The 14,724-nt window shown below is 40.1% G+C and overlaps 1 protein-coding gene across 1 annotated transcript in view; it reads left to right on the forward strand.

Annotated features, from left to right (window-relative positions):
* Positions 1-14,724, forward strand: part of Camk4 (calcium/calmodulin dependent protein kinase IV) — a 236,193-nt gene that overhangs the window by 107,141 nt on the left and 114,328 nt on the right. The window lies entirely within an intron of this gene.

Genomic DNA, 14,724 nt, shown 5'->3' on the forward strand with positions numbered 1-14,724 from the left:
CTTTTGTAGTAAGACCTAATGATTCTCTGAATTTCCTCAGTGTCTGTTGTTATGTCCCCCTTTTCATTTCTGATCTTGTTAATTTGCATGTTCTCTTTCTGCCTTTTGATTAGTTTGGATAGGGTTTTGCGAATCTTGTTGATTTTCTGCTTTTTTCCCCCTAGGGCTTGCAGGTGTGCTGTTAAGTCTCTAATGTGAGCTTTCTCCATTTTCTTTCTTTCTTTTTTTTTTATTAATTATTTATTAAAGATTTCTGCCTCCTCCCCACCACCGCCTCCCATTTCCCTCCCCCTCCCCCGGTCAAGTCCCTCTCCCTCATCAGCCCAAAGAGCAATCAGGGTTCCCTGCCCTGTGGAAAGTCCAAGGACCACCCACCTCCAACCAGGTCTAATAAGGTGAGCATCCAAACTGCCTAGGCTCCCACAAAGCCAGTACATGCAGTAGGATCAAAAAACCCATTGCCATTGTTCTTGAGTTCTCAGTAGTCCTCATTGTCTGCTATGTTCAGCGAGTCAGGTTTTATCCCATGCTTTTTCAGATGGATTTTTTTGAGACAGGGTTTCTCCATAGCTTTTGGTTCCTGTCCTGGAACTAGCTCTTGTAGACCAGGCTGGCCTCGAACTCACAGAGATCCGCCTGTCTCTGCCTCCCTAGTGCTGGGATTAAAGGTGTACGCCACCACCGCCCGGCTTTCTCCATTTTCTTTATGTGGGTACTTAGTGCTATGAACTTTCCTCTTAGTGTCCCATTGGTTTGGGTATGTTGTGTCTTTATTTTTGTTGAGTTCCAGCAAGACTTTAATTTCTTTCTTTATTTCTTCCTTGACCCAGGGGTAGTTCAGTAGTTGACTGTTCAGATTCCATAAGTTTGTAGGCTTTCCGGGTATAGAATTGTTGTTAAATTCTAACTTTATTCCATGGTGATCCGATAAGACACAGGTGGTTACTACAATTTTTTTTTTAAATCTGGATGAACTCCGACGTCCTTCATTCTTCCTTCTGTATCAAAAGCCAGAAAGCCTAGTGAAAACTAGCTCCATACACAGATAATGGCCTATTAGTAAGCGTATGCACCTGTAGTTCTATTAACTACCTACAATGTCAGAATGAATCCATGTTCATTAAACTGCATTGGCCAATTACTGCACAAAATCTAAAAAGCTGGTTATGCTCTCCATAATCAGAAAGGTTTTCCCCCAGATGCGCTCTGTAAATGCTTATCTAGTACTAAGTGTCCCCAATCTAAAATCATATGAGCAACACAAAATGACTCAGCAGCTTGTGTTTGTGTGTTGAGTCATACACACACACACACACACACACACACACACACACACACAAACTAAAGAAAGAGAAACCATGAATCTGAGAGTAGGGTGGGGTAGAGGGCATGGGAAGGGATGAAGGGAGGGATATGGTGGGGAAAATGATATGAATACTGGATAGAATATGAAAATTTAAAACAATTAAACTGCCTGGAAAACTGCATACAAAGCAGGGGAAAAGTGAAAATATTCTACTTAAAATTGAGGGGTTTCGTTGTTATATTTTTGTTGCTGATTTTTAAATTGAATTCTGCCTAGTTTTGAGGACTTAGAACATACAAAAAATTACTATGAAATTTCTATCTGATTTAAGCTTTTCTTTCTTGCTTTTGATTCATATGTCAGATGTAGGGAAATACTGAAGAGTCATTAAAATTAACCTCTCCCCACAAAATTGGAAATCCTGCCAAAAGACACAAAATACTCAGCATTGAAGGGGCCCAGGCCCTCTTCGTAAACTCTGATGTCAGCAAATGGAATAATAAGTCTGCTGGTACATTTGATTAGAAAAAGTACTTGAAAATTTTCTACCAGAAACTTAGGGAAGAGGGAGACTTGTGAATCTGGGGGAGGACCAGGCAGGGACTAGATTAAACCAAAAAAAGAAAGTGAAATTCCAGAGTCCTAGTACACAGCGATTTGGAGCAGGTTGTTAGTCTTAAGGCCTCCATCTGTCTTAGCTAGCTCTTTTAAACAGATTCTTGTTTCACGGAATATGTCATTGTCAATTATTCTAAGGACACACATGATACAGAAATAATTATGACTTTCATAGGGGAATAAGCAATACTTGTGTACTTCAACTGTAAAGTTCAGGAATCATGTTATGTTATTTGTTAGACAAAGGGAAGCGATAAAGTGATCATCTAAGGATTATAATACTTATATTCATAGAACGTTCGAAGAGCTTGAACTTTGTTGTGGCTATGACCTGTGTGATGTGCTGTTCTGTGGATGAGCAGTCTGATTGTGATGAAGGTCTAGAAGGTTTATTTCTGGTCAACACCAGTGTCATGGGCATATGATTAATCCTGTAGATTCCTGTGCACAGAAGGTCTGCACACTTGGTTTAATCCTCTGCTATGGGCACATCCAATTTCTCTTGATTGTGTGAAGGAATTTTATATTTTATTTCCAAATTAGTTCAGAATCCAGCGTCTTAAAAACTAGTGGAGTAACAGGTTAAAAAGCATAAAATGCACTGAAAGACCATCAAACAGAGTACATGCACATAGTTGCATGACTTCAGATCTATATAGGTTCTTAATATCAAATCTGAAATGTTGCCGAATATTAGAAAACCCAAGTTACAGCTGAGAGAGGAAATCTTTTCCTTGTCTAAATGAGCCATCTGGCAGAGCTCTTGGCCATATGAATCCTTTAGAAGAAGTAGGGAGAATCATGTCAAGGCCTGTGATCTAAAATGGGTTCATTATTTAGTCCTGAAATGTGTCTTCTTGATCATCTATTCAACAGGAAAAATTGGGGGCACAATGTTTTGATATAATGTAATTATAACTCATGCCTCAAAATTCTCTCTCCTTCAGAAACAATAACAGATGGCTGTTGATGTTTCAAAGGCTGCCTGGAAGCCAAGGGGAATTTGCTATTTCTACTCTCATGATATTTTATTTGCTAATCTCCTTCAATCACAAAGTTTGTTAGCATCTGTAATTTGCTCTTAGTAAGTGCCTAAAGAATAAACATAATTTTCTCTTTTGCAAAAGTAATATCTGATTTAAATATTTAGATATCTCAATAAGGTGATTAAAATTAAGACTACAGGGAAGGGTTTCTGATCTTGGCAGTGGGGGAGTACCAGGTACTATATTGACTTTTCTTGGGTAAACAATCTAAGAAGGCACTGAGCAGGGGATGATGGAGGTCTGAGGTTCTTGATGAAGGTTCACACAAGAGTCCCACATTCACTTTGGCTATCAAACAGGGAGTGATGGATGGGAGGTTTTATGATACCAAGCAGCAATAACCACAGGGAGACAGAATGATAACAGAGGGTAAGTAGGCAAGTGCTATTGAAAGACATTTCTGGATAAGCGAAGGTAGTCAGATGTCACTGAGTATCTCAGATACTCGATCGGGACTTCAAAAGGAACACACTTTAGGAGTAAGGGTTAAAACCTAGAGGGAGAAACACGGCATGGGATCAAGACTCAACTAGAGAGGTCACTGCTTTGAGTACAAGAGTATTGGACACCTATTCTAGGATACAAGATGAGCCAGGTTAGAAACCAAAGATGCCTGCCCGATACAGCTGATGTACCGCCGTCAGTTGACATGCGCGTGGGCCGATGCCCGAAGCGCTGAGCATAGTTGTGAGCCAAGAGGACAGAAGACGGTGGAGCAGCACGCTTGATGCTCTGCGAGGAGAAAGGAGAAACCCGTCAGCCCGGAGTTCTGTGTTTAGCGAAAATAGGAGTTTAGAAGTGTGAGTATAGCTCAGTAGGTGAGTGCTTGCCACAGAAGCAGGAGTTCAATCCCCACAACTCACTGAGAAAGCCAGGTATGGCGGCATGCACCTGTGAACCTGGTTCTTGGCCTCAGCCACAGGCCCAGACCCCGGGCCCTGTCTCAAAATCAGGTGACTGACGCCTAAAGAGAACAACACCAAAGGCTGCCCAGAAGTTTTCACACGTATGCATGTCCTCCTGCATGTGTGCCAGCACATACTTGTGCGCGCGCGCACACACACACGAATAAAGACAATTAGAATAAAATAAATGAATGCTGAGGTAATCTGTCATTTACATACATGGATCAGAAGAATGCTAAAGAGGTTTTTAGTTTAATATAAAATAATACTGGATATAAACTCAGATTTATAGGAATAAATGAAGAAGCATCATAGAAAGGACTTGTTTTATTTATTTATTCTTGCTGACTCTTAAGAAGGATCAAATAATTGAAGTATATTATATAGTATTTTAATAAATACAGTATAAAATATATCATTATAACATCCCTAAGGAGAGAGGAGGAAAGGTGGTAGAAGTATCACTTTTTTTTTTTTTTGATTTTTCGAGACAGGGTTTCTCCGTAGCTTTTGGTTCCTGTCCTGGAACTAGCTCTTGTAGACCGGCTTTTTTTTTTTTAAGATTCTATGTTTTATATGAGCAAGCTGTAATAAATTAGTATAAGTGCTGTAACTCTGAGAGTGGTCCTTAGCAGAATAAGGCACTGATGTGCTTTAGCAGCCAAGACAGTGATGAAATAGAATATTGAAAAATAAACTATTAAAGTATTTACTATTTACCTAGTTTAAATGACAGTAGAAAGTGAAGAAAAGAGAACATCAAAAAGAAGGAAGAAGTTTATTATTATTATTAAAGAAAGAAAATTTATCTATTTGTGGTAGCACATGCGAGAGAGATTGCCCCCCCCCCCCCCCATCAATGCCTGGGGCAGGTAGGAGAGCTGGCCCTGTGGTCATAAGAGTGAGAGAGGCATCCCTGTTAGTGCAGGTGTGGGTGAGCCTGCCCTGAAGTTGTGACATGGGAGAGCTGTCCCCATTTCCCATCTGGTAGACCAACCCTACAGCTGTTTTGGCTTGTGACTTGGCCTGCTTTAAATCTACCCCGTCTATGACCGGCTGGAGTATGTGAAGGAAGCTGACCCATAGACTTAACATCCCCACAACACAGGGCATCAACAGGATAGCCAGGAAGAGTTCTAGTGAAGGTCCAGCATCGATGGTATGGTAGAAACCAGAGGCCTCAAACCAGACCAATGACTCTCTGCAATGAACACTTGCAAGTAAAGATTTTGGACAAAGGGCTCTACGTTGTGACTTACTTTGTCATATTGCAGCTTCCATGACAAGATTTTAAATTTTTCCTCTGTTCTTTTAAAACAAATTTCCCTTTTTTTAATCTTAAATTTTGTTTTATTTGGGTTGGGGTGCAGGGGCAAAGGGCGTATGTCAAGGCACACAGGTATGAATGGGATCAAGAACATGATGTAAAAGATGCACAGAATAAATAAAAATGAAGAGAATTTAAAAATTAAGTAATTGAGGGGAAGCAGTTTAAAAAAAAACAAAACTCTGTCCTTTGACATAATAAATGGAAATTGCAGACCACCAGCAAAGTGATTTAGAACACAGGAAATAAACAACAACAACAACAACAACAACAAAAAAGCAGACTGCAATGGTAGAAAGGAGAGAGGGGCTCCCATTGGATCTCACATACACTCAGATGATGTTGACAGCAGTGAATACTAACCCAAACGGGCTTGCTTGATATCTGTTAGCATCGGCCTCTTTTAAAAAGTATGTATTTACATATTCTTTTATTTCCATACCATATGTACGTTCACTAAGGGCCAAAACCATCCGTTTGTTCCGTTACATTCCCTATATAGTGGTTATGCATTTTTGCTTTATTTATTTATTTATTTGTGTGTGCACGCCTGAACATTTGTGTATGTCAGAGCTCACACACATTTGTGTGGAGATTAGAGACAGACTTGGGAGTTCGTTCATGCATTCCATCGTGTTGGTTCTGGGGACTGAACTCAGTCTGTCGGGCTTGGCAGCAAGTACCTTTAGCCTCTGAGCCATCTCCCTGGCCTCCATTAGTTCTACATTTTTGTTTATTTGGGTAGGGTTGGTACATTTTAATTGAGTTAAACCTACTCCATTTTGAGAGCAAGCAGTGACTTCAGATGCTTTTGAAGATATGAAAAAATATTCTCATTCCCACACAAACTTAAGAATCATGTTTACACTCTAACAAGTTCAATTTTAAAAATGAAGTGAACTACAATGAAGTAGCTTTTATAGTCTTTGAGAATAATTGTATTTCCTACTTGGTCATATTTGGAAATGCAAACTTGAAGTCTTGGAGAGCGATTTCTGTGAATGGTAGCGTGTTACCGGACTTCTCTTGTTCTCCTGACCCTGGGAGAGGCCTTGTGCATTTTCTGGTCAGCCTGACCCTGGGAGAGGGCTTGCACAGTTGCTTGTCTGCCTGACACTGGGAGATACCTTGTGCAGTTTCTGGTCAGCCTGACACTGGGAGAGGCCTTGCACAGCTCCTTGTCCTTCTGACCCTGACTGGTCTTGTTCTCCTGACACTGGAAGAGGTCTTGTGCAGTTCTTGGTCTGCCTGACATTCAGAGATTGCTTTCCAAATCAAAATCTTTGTCTAATGCAGAATAAAGGTGTATTATCATTATGTATCATTAGAAAGTTAGAATTGAATTATGAAGAAAATATTACCAGTATATCCACTAAATGTTTGAGGTAGACGAATAAGTCAACCGTGGTTGCTTCTTTCAGTAACATCAATGAAATGTATCTCAGCAGCAACGTACGTTAATACTAAAACATCTCTGCCTTTCATTTCATTGAAAAAATGTAAATTGTGGACTGAGATATTGCATGATTGACATCTTTAACAAATGATAAATGGTATTCAGAACTGTTGAATATTGTTTATTAATGTTAATGAGCATAAGTAAAGATGTGGAGGTTGCATCGCCTATAAATTAAATACCTTATAGTAGATGGTTGGTATTGAATGGTAGGAAGTAATGGGGTAAAGGTGAATGACAGAGTTATAATTATATGAGATCTCATACTGTGTTAGGACATTAAACATTTGACCGAGAATTCAGCTTTGGATGTTCTTTCTGCATGCACACAACTGCACACAGGGAAAAGGAAGCAAATGACTTAGAAGAAGTTGTAATAGCTGTGCAAATGGCCAACAGCATGAGGCACTGAGTGGTCCAATACAAAGTGAAGGACTTGTAAGAATGTCACAGCTTTATTCCACAAGTTCTGTCTTGCCACATGCTCCTTTGTGGTGGAGAAGATTCAAGGCTGCTTCCTCTCTAGTGCCTGGTATTGAGCGCTTCCATTTCAGAGCCTCTGGGCTTTTACTTTCCTTAAGGATGAGGGCCTCAGTCATTTCTTTATTTCAAATAAGAAGAATTGCTTCTAAAGAGTCTTTTGAAGGGATCCAGGCATCGAGATGAGCTGTAGGAAGTCCTACAGCCAGTAGTTACCTGCCCACTGGGGCGTGGCCTCTTATACTACTTATGCCGATGTAGAGCATGCGTCCTAACTGTCTATTTTCTCAATTCTGAGCTAGTGTGGGATTTCTTTTAAGCATCCTTCATCAGAGATGAACTTTAGTAACCAGATGTGAATGGGAAACTTTTTGGAGAGATGAGTATGCTGTCCAGCAAGGGTTTGGAATGTGGAGCCACTGGCTCCTGCTGCTGACCTAGGGAAGCCAGTAGAGTAAGGAAGAAGTCTTGAAGGAGAGTGAGATCAGGAATTATACCTGCAAGGCAGTGGGTGGAGTCAGATGGCATCAGGATGAAGCAATAACTAGGGAAGTCACTAGGCAGACGGCTGGAAGAGTCAGGATGAGACATCAAGTAGAACGCAAGCTGCCATGAAATGAGGGATGGGATCCCGGGAGGAGACAAGATGTACATGAACTTGAGAATGGGAGTGTATTTGCAGAAACACTCTGATGCCGAGCTTATCAAACCTTGAGCTTGGGGGTGTCCTAGGGTTTGGGCATCAACATTGTTCTCTGATGTGGAGTTTTTGAGATTTACTGTGAGGCTGTAATAGCTGATTCACCTGGAGCACTTCCAGAAGACGTCAGCCTCTACATTGTGGCCACGAACATGACAGCCTCTCAATTCTGGCATCCACTTCAGTTGTAGACTGAAAATGCCCACAGAGAGTTTTATCATTCATTCTTCTTCTGTGGGGTAGTGTTTTGCTTTGCTTTTGGCATTGGTGCTGGAAGAATACCTTGAAGCGCGGTGGGTAGAGAGCATTGAGGAGCCGTGACACAGTCAGGGAAGGGGAAGTTCATTTTAATGTGAATTTCAAAAGAAATTAAGAAAAAATACCAATAAAACCACCTTGTTCAAAGATGAGATTAAACATCCAATTACGAATATATAGCCTGTAACATTCACCCTATCCTATTTTCACTTATGATAACTGATAGAAGAATAGAAAAAAGTAAGAGAAAGTGATTTTCAAGACTCACCCAAAATTTATGAAAAATTGAAAAAGTTACCAATTGAAAACTCACTACTTCTCAATAATTCATAGAGAAGTAAGTCTATTAAATAGCATGGATTGCTCAATTTTTCTAACCATATTGAATTAACTCAACAACAATTTTAATTTATAAATAGTTTTTGGCAAAAGCTTTTAAAATATTTCAACTCAATATACAAATATATAATCAACAGCTTTTAAGTCTAGGATTACAATTAAAAATAGTTAAGCTAGATTTATGCAAAATAATTTGCTTCACTAATTTCTCCAAAATATAGTGTAGATTTTTTGCCAAAATCAAATGACTAACTTAAATGTGTGAATATGAAAATGGAACATCATTTTAATATGTTTATACACAAATTATTTTAATGTAGAAATCACGACAGGGCTACAGATGCAGCTAAGTTGGTAATGCAATGGCTGTGCAAACTCGATGACCTGAGTTCAGTCTTCCAGAACCGATCTAAAAGCTGAGCCCGGCCGGGCGGTGGTGGCACATGCCTTTAATCCTAGCACTTAGGAGGCAGAGACAGGTGACTCTTTTGAGAGTTCGAGGGTAGCCTGGTCTACCAAGTGAGTTCCAGGACAGTCTCCAAAGCTACAGAGAAACCCTGTCTCAAACAAAACAAAACAACAATAACAACAAAACCCCAAGCAAACAGAAGCTGAGCCTGGCATCTAGGGCTGTACTTCCAGCACCAGTGGGGCAGAAACCAGACGACTCCCGCCGGGCCCTGCTGGTGAGCTAGTCTAGCGGAATCAGTGAGCTCCAAGTTTAGCAAGAGACCCCATCTCATAAAGTACGATAGTGAAAGAGGAAAACACCTGTCATCAAGCTCTGGTCTCCACATGCACAAACACACACACTCACAAGTATACACACGTGTATACAGTCACTCCCATGCACGTGCATGTGAATATATTGTACAAACATATATAAACACATAAAAATACACATGCATTTAAAAAGACATCGACAATACATTTTATCACAGAAAGCATAGAGTAGTGTTACGGCTTCATTCCTCCATAGGGAACTGTCCAGTGATCCCCGAGATCCAAAGGAAACGAGGTGACTATAGATCTGAAGACACCGTCGTACTATTCAAGAAAAAGGTGCTTCATTGTTCTTGTCTGCTCACACACAGCTAGTCCTTACAAAATGACCACGGAGGCCAGAAGCTGTTCAAGTGAGCATTTCTTTAACTGCCTCGATAGTGATGAAGCCCAGTGCCCTTTAGAGCCTGGGCCTGTCTGTTGCTTTCACTCTGGGTTTCTTGACCATGAGTTTCAGAAGAATTACTTTGAGTTAGAGTTTCATCTCGGGTGATGGTTATCATCATGCACATACCAAGGTTTAAAAAGTTACAACACAGGTAGTTCTATACTTTCCATTCAAGAGTAGGCAGTCCAGCCTTAGCAAATTATGAATAGTATAATGACAGTACTCTATATAATCCACCTAGTTATGCCATGTAATATGCATTATACATATGTACAGCCTCGTATTGCTCGACTAGAGCCACTGGGAACATCTGGGCTGATTTAAGATGTGAGGGAAGAGCTTGAGATGGATACTTGCCTGAAGATGTTTCAAGTTGAAGTCCTATCCATCAGTCACTGCCCCGTGCTCCTCACACCATTACATAGGGAAAGCACCCTTTTCCCATCACTTTTCTTTAACAGCCTCTTTTTCTGGTTTCCCCTCCTTAGTCTCACCCCTTGGTTATTTTCACTTTTTTCCTATTTGAAATTTAAAAAGGGTTTTCTTTTTCCTGCAAATGAAATCTGGGCATTTTGATATAACTGTCCAGCTGCTCTCTGAGAGTTGGAAAAGCGGTTGCATCTCCAAGGATCAGGTGCTCAGATCTGAGCCTTCGGATCCGTTCTCATTCATACCACTACGGTAGCCAAGCAAAAGGGCAATGGGATGTGCTGTTCTGGAGAAGTCTGTGGTTGATTACAACTCTGACAAAATTTGTAGGGAAGCATCCCACACCTCAGTAACCCATGCCTTCTGGAACCAACACTGCGCACCTCTGCAGGGCATTTCATAGGAACTCTTTCCAAGTTGTGGTTTTAAAAACATTAGCTTACCAACTAGGGGTTTCTGTAAGGCTTTTTCATAGAGCCTTTGATGCGTCCAATTTTGGAGCACAAGTGGAAGCCAGGAAACTAGAATGGGGCCTTCCTACCAGGGAAGGGAGAGTAGTAGACTGTAAGTAAAACAGAAAGCAGTGATACAGGACCCTGAGGACTGAGTATCTGAAGCAGGGCTGGGTGTGAGAGCAGGGATGGGGAAGTCACAGTGAAGAGGAGAGCTAACCCAACTGGAGGTGACGTCCTGCTATCTCACAACCCAAATTAAAGGAAACTTTTTATTTTTAAACTTAAAAAAAAAAACAAACTGAATTTGCCAGGTGGTGGTGGCGCACGCCTTTAATCCCAGCACTAGGGAGGCAGAGGCAGGTGGATCTCTGTGAGTTCTTGGCCAGCCTGGTCTATAAGAGCTATTTCCAGGACAGGCTCCAAAGCTACAGAGAAACCCTGTCTCAAAAAAAAAAAAAATTAAAAAAACCTGAACTTTTTTTCATACAGTGTATTTGATCATGATTTTTTTGTCCCTCAGCTCCTTCTAAGTTCTCTCCCTCTCCACCTCCCTAGCCCCTAACTTTATGTTCTTTTATTCTCTCTCTTAAAAGAAAACAAACAAAACAAAGCAGACAAGAGTGATTCGTATCCCTGAGACTCCATTGGAGAATGGTTATCAATTGGGCATAGCTGGGTTATGGATGTGGGTTTGTGTCCACATCTGCTCTCAGCTCTGGGACCCACAGAGCCATACAGGCCCTGTGCATGCTGTCTCCGTCTCTGTGAATTCATGCGTGTGCCGGTCCTGCAGAGCCAGGCCCCTTGCTCAGCAGCACATGACCAACACTAAAGAACTCAGGAGGGGCTGGAGAGATGGCTCAGCGGTTAAGAGCATTGCCTGCTCTTCCAAAGGTCCTGAGTTCAATTCCCAGCAACCACATGGTGGCTCACAACCATCTGTAATGAGGTCTGGTGCCCTCTTCTGGCCTGCAGGAATACATGTAGACAAAATATTGCATACATAATAAGTAAATATTTAAAAAAAAACTCATGACATCTTTGTACATTCTTTGCCTTATAAATTTTGACAGGCATTTTCCCCTTTGCTTTCTTTTTTCTTACTTATAAGTCCTTTGCATAGACATTACAGCTTTCAGTTTTGTGTTTTTAGGGGATTCTTCTGCATATGAACATGCGTGTCTCTGTGTCCACATACGTCTCTTCTGCTTTTCCTGTGACCCGTTTTCTTCTCTTTGGTTTTTTTCTAGTCCAGTTTGTTTGTTTTTTCTTTTATCTTGTGTTATTATTATTCTTTAGATGCCCGTTTTCTAACGTGAGATAGAAAGGGTGTAGAATCTGTTGGGAAGGAAGATGGGGGATGTTTTTGGTAGTTGGGGGAGGGGAGACCATGGCTAGAATACATTGTATGGAAAAATATTTTCAACAAAAGAAAGAAAAGAGAACACACAAACAAAAGAAACACACATACATACACTATGAAAATGAATACAAAATAAAATAACAAAATTAAGAAACATTACAAAAATAGCCCCACAGAAACACACAAATGAAATTTAAATAAACAAGCAAAAGAACAATAAGATTAAAAAAAACTGCCAAAAAAAAAAGCAAAAATGAGATATAGTCTACAAAAACACCATTGTTTGTTTCATGTTAGCCAGCCACTCCTGGTGTGGAGTCTGCCCTAAAGTGTGGTTAATCTAGCCCGAGTTAGGGTTTCTGCTGCTGGGAAGAGACACTATGACATCAGCCACCTTACAAAGGAAAACATTTAATTGGGGCTGGCTTACAGTTCAGAGGTTTAGTCTATTGCTGTCATAGCAGGAAGCATGATGGCATGCAGACATGGTGCTGGAGAAGGAGCCAAGAGTTGTACGTCTGGATCTCTGAGTCAGCAGACAGGAGAGAGAGAGAGAGAGAGAGAGAGCGCCAGACTTAAGCTTCTGAAACCTCAAGTCCACCCCAGGGACATACTTCCTCCAATAAGGCCAAATCTACCCCAATAAGGCTATGAGTCCTAATCTTTTCAAATAATGCCACTACCTGTGAGCCTATGGGGGCCATTTTCATCCCAGCTACTACACCCAGTGCGACTTCATTGGTAAAAGTAACTTTTAAAGGGTCTTTTCTTTAAAGCATTGAAGCAACTGACTGTCCACAACAGAGCCCTTCTTGTGATCCCAGTAAAGAACTGGGACAGTTGGTGGCTTTTAGGGGAGAGAAAGTTGAGAAATACTGGATTTGATCCATCTTTTTGATAAAGGCCATTTTGACGGGTAGAGCCTGGCGTCTCCTGTTTGTTTGCCTTTGGTATTTCTGATGGATTAGTGGTGTGGAATACCTACTGAGCTGAGCCGTGGCATGTCTGCTTTCAAGAAATGTCCACTCCCTTTCCACTGTGTGAATATGTGTATTTGCTTTCCTATTATTGACTTGTTTGAGTCCCTTACATATTTTTGGATATTTACCTCTCATCAGATATGTTTTATAAATATTTTCTCCCATTCCATTGTTTTTTATAAGCATCTCTTTTTGGGAAGATGATTCTTACTCTGAACTGTTTTTATACTGATAGATGAAGTCTTCATGTACACACAAAACTATTTCTGTATATTTTTGTATTCTGTTCTTTTTGTCATTTTCTATAAATACAAGCTAGCTTAATTTAGTTGGAAATGTCACTCATATATTCTGTATCCTTGGCAAAAGTTTGCTACATTTTCTGCCAGTTGCTGAGAGTATGCTCAGACTCCATGTATGCTTATGGATATTCTTACTTCTTCCAGCTCTATGTATGAGCATCATGTATCATGAGCTTCATGTGTCTTAGAGATCTGTTGGGATATGCATGCACATTTGTGCATACTTTGGTAACTTAGGGAATCTGACCTTTCAAAACTTAGTAGTATTCCCCTACTGATTTTCTGAGATTCACTTTTATGTAAATGTAGGTGTTTTCTTTCATTAAAGCTCTGCATATATGTTTTATTGGTCATTTTATTTTTTTGACCTACATTTCCCTTTATCCATAAATGGATTTTGTTTATAGTATGCAGTTTAATCCTGGTGTTATGATCCAATACAATGAATGAATGAGGTTTTAATTGTTATATTTAGTTTAAATTTAGTGTAATTATTTCTACTGAATTTCAACCCACTACATTATAGCTATTTTATTTGTTGAGTCCCTTGGGTTTTTCCCCTTACTTTGCATTTAATTTTGAGTTTTGCATTTATATATTATTAAATTATTATAGTTTTATTTTAAATAATTATTTTAGTCATTGACCTAGGTTATATAGCACACACATTTAATTAATTAGAATCTACCTTTTAAAAATATAATACATAGCACAGAATATGACCCAACTTTATTTTATCTTCACTTATTTCTCCTCTAGAACTCCTTGCATGTATGTATGGTCTCTTAACATCTTTTAAAAATGCAGTAAGACTTAATGTAACTGCTTTGGTGCTCCAGGCCTAACTTCTGTCCGTTGAAAGTTAATTTTACTCAGGCACCTGGCATGTGTTTATTACAATTCTCTGTGCATATGTAGAGTTACAGGACCGTGAGCTGAATATGTCATCAGAAGTCTGTTGTGGAATATTATTTTAAGATGTGTTACATTTGTTTAAGCTGTGGAACATTTGTTTTAGTGATGCGAAGATGTGTTGCGTTCTTTCATATTGCATTTGTTTAACTCTGTGAAGCTGTGTTGCTTTGCCTGCCTAAAACACCTGATTGGTCTAATAAAGAGCTGAACAGTCAATAGCTAGGCTGGAGAGAGAAATAGGTGGGGCTGTCCGGCAGAGAGAATAAATAGGAGGAGAAAGCTGGGATGGGAAGATCAAGAAGTGAAAGAAGGAGAGGACGACTCCATGGGCCAGCCACCAAGCTACACAGCCAGCCATGGAGTAAGAAGTAAAGAAAAGGCATGTAGGAACAGAGAAAGATAAAAGCCCGGAGGCAAAAGATAGATGGGATAATTTACGAAAAGCTGGGTAAAAACAAGTCAAGCTAAGGCTGGGCATTCATAATAAAGAAAAGGCCTCCATGTGACTATCTGGAAGCTGGGTGTTGGGCCCCCAAAAGAGTAAAGAGTAAAAAGCAACCAACTACAGAAGTCCTTCTGCTTGGTCTTCAGAGTCTAAAAGGCTTAATTCAAACTGATCTTACTTTAAGGCATTCCCGTAAGTTCTTTCTCAAAGTTGAAACTTAAACCACTGT

This window comes from Microtus oregoni, unplaced genomic scaffold (genome assembly GCF_018167655.1).
Source record: "Microtus oregoni isolate MIOR12 unplaced genomic scaffold, Mior012 000161F_ref0000079, whole genome shotgun sequence".
In the NCBI taxonomy this organism is placed as follows: Eukaryota; Metazoa; Chordata; class Mammalia; order Rodentia; family Cricetidae; genus Microtus; species Microtus oregoni.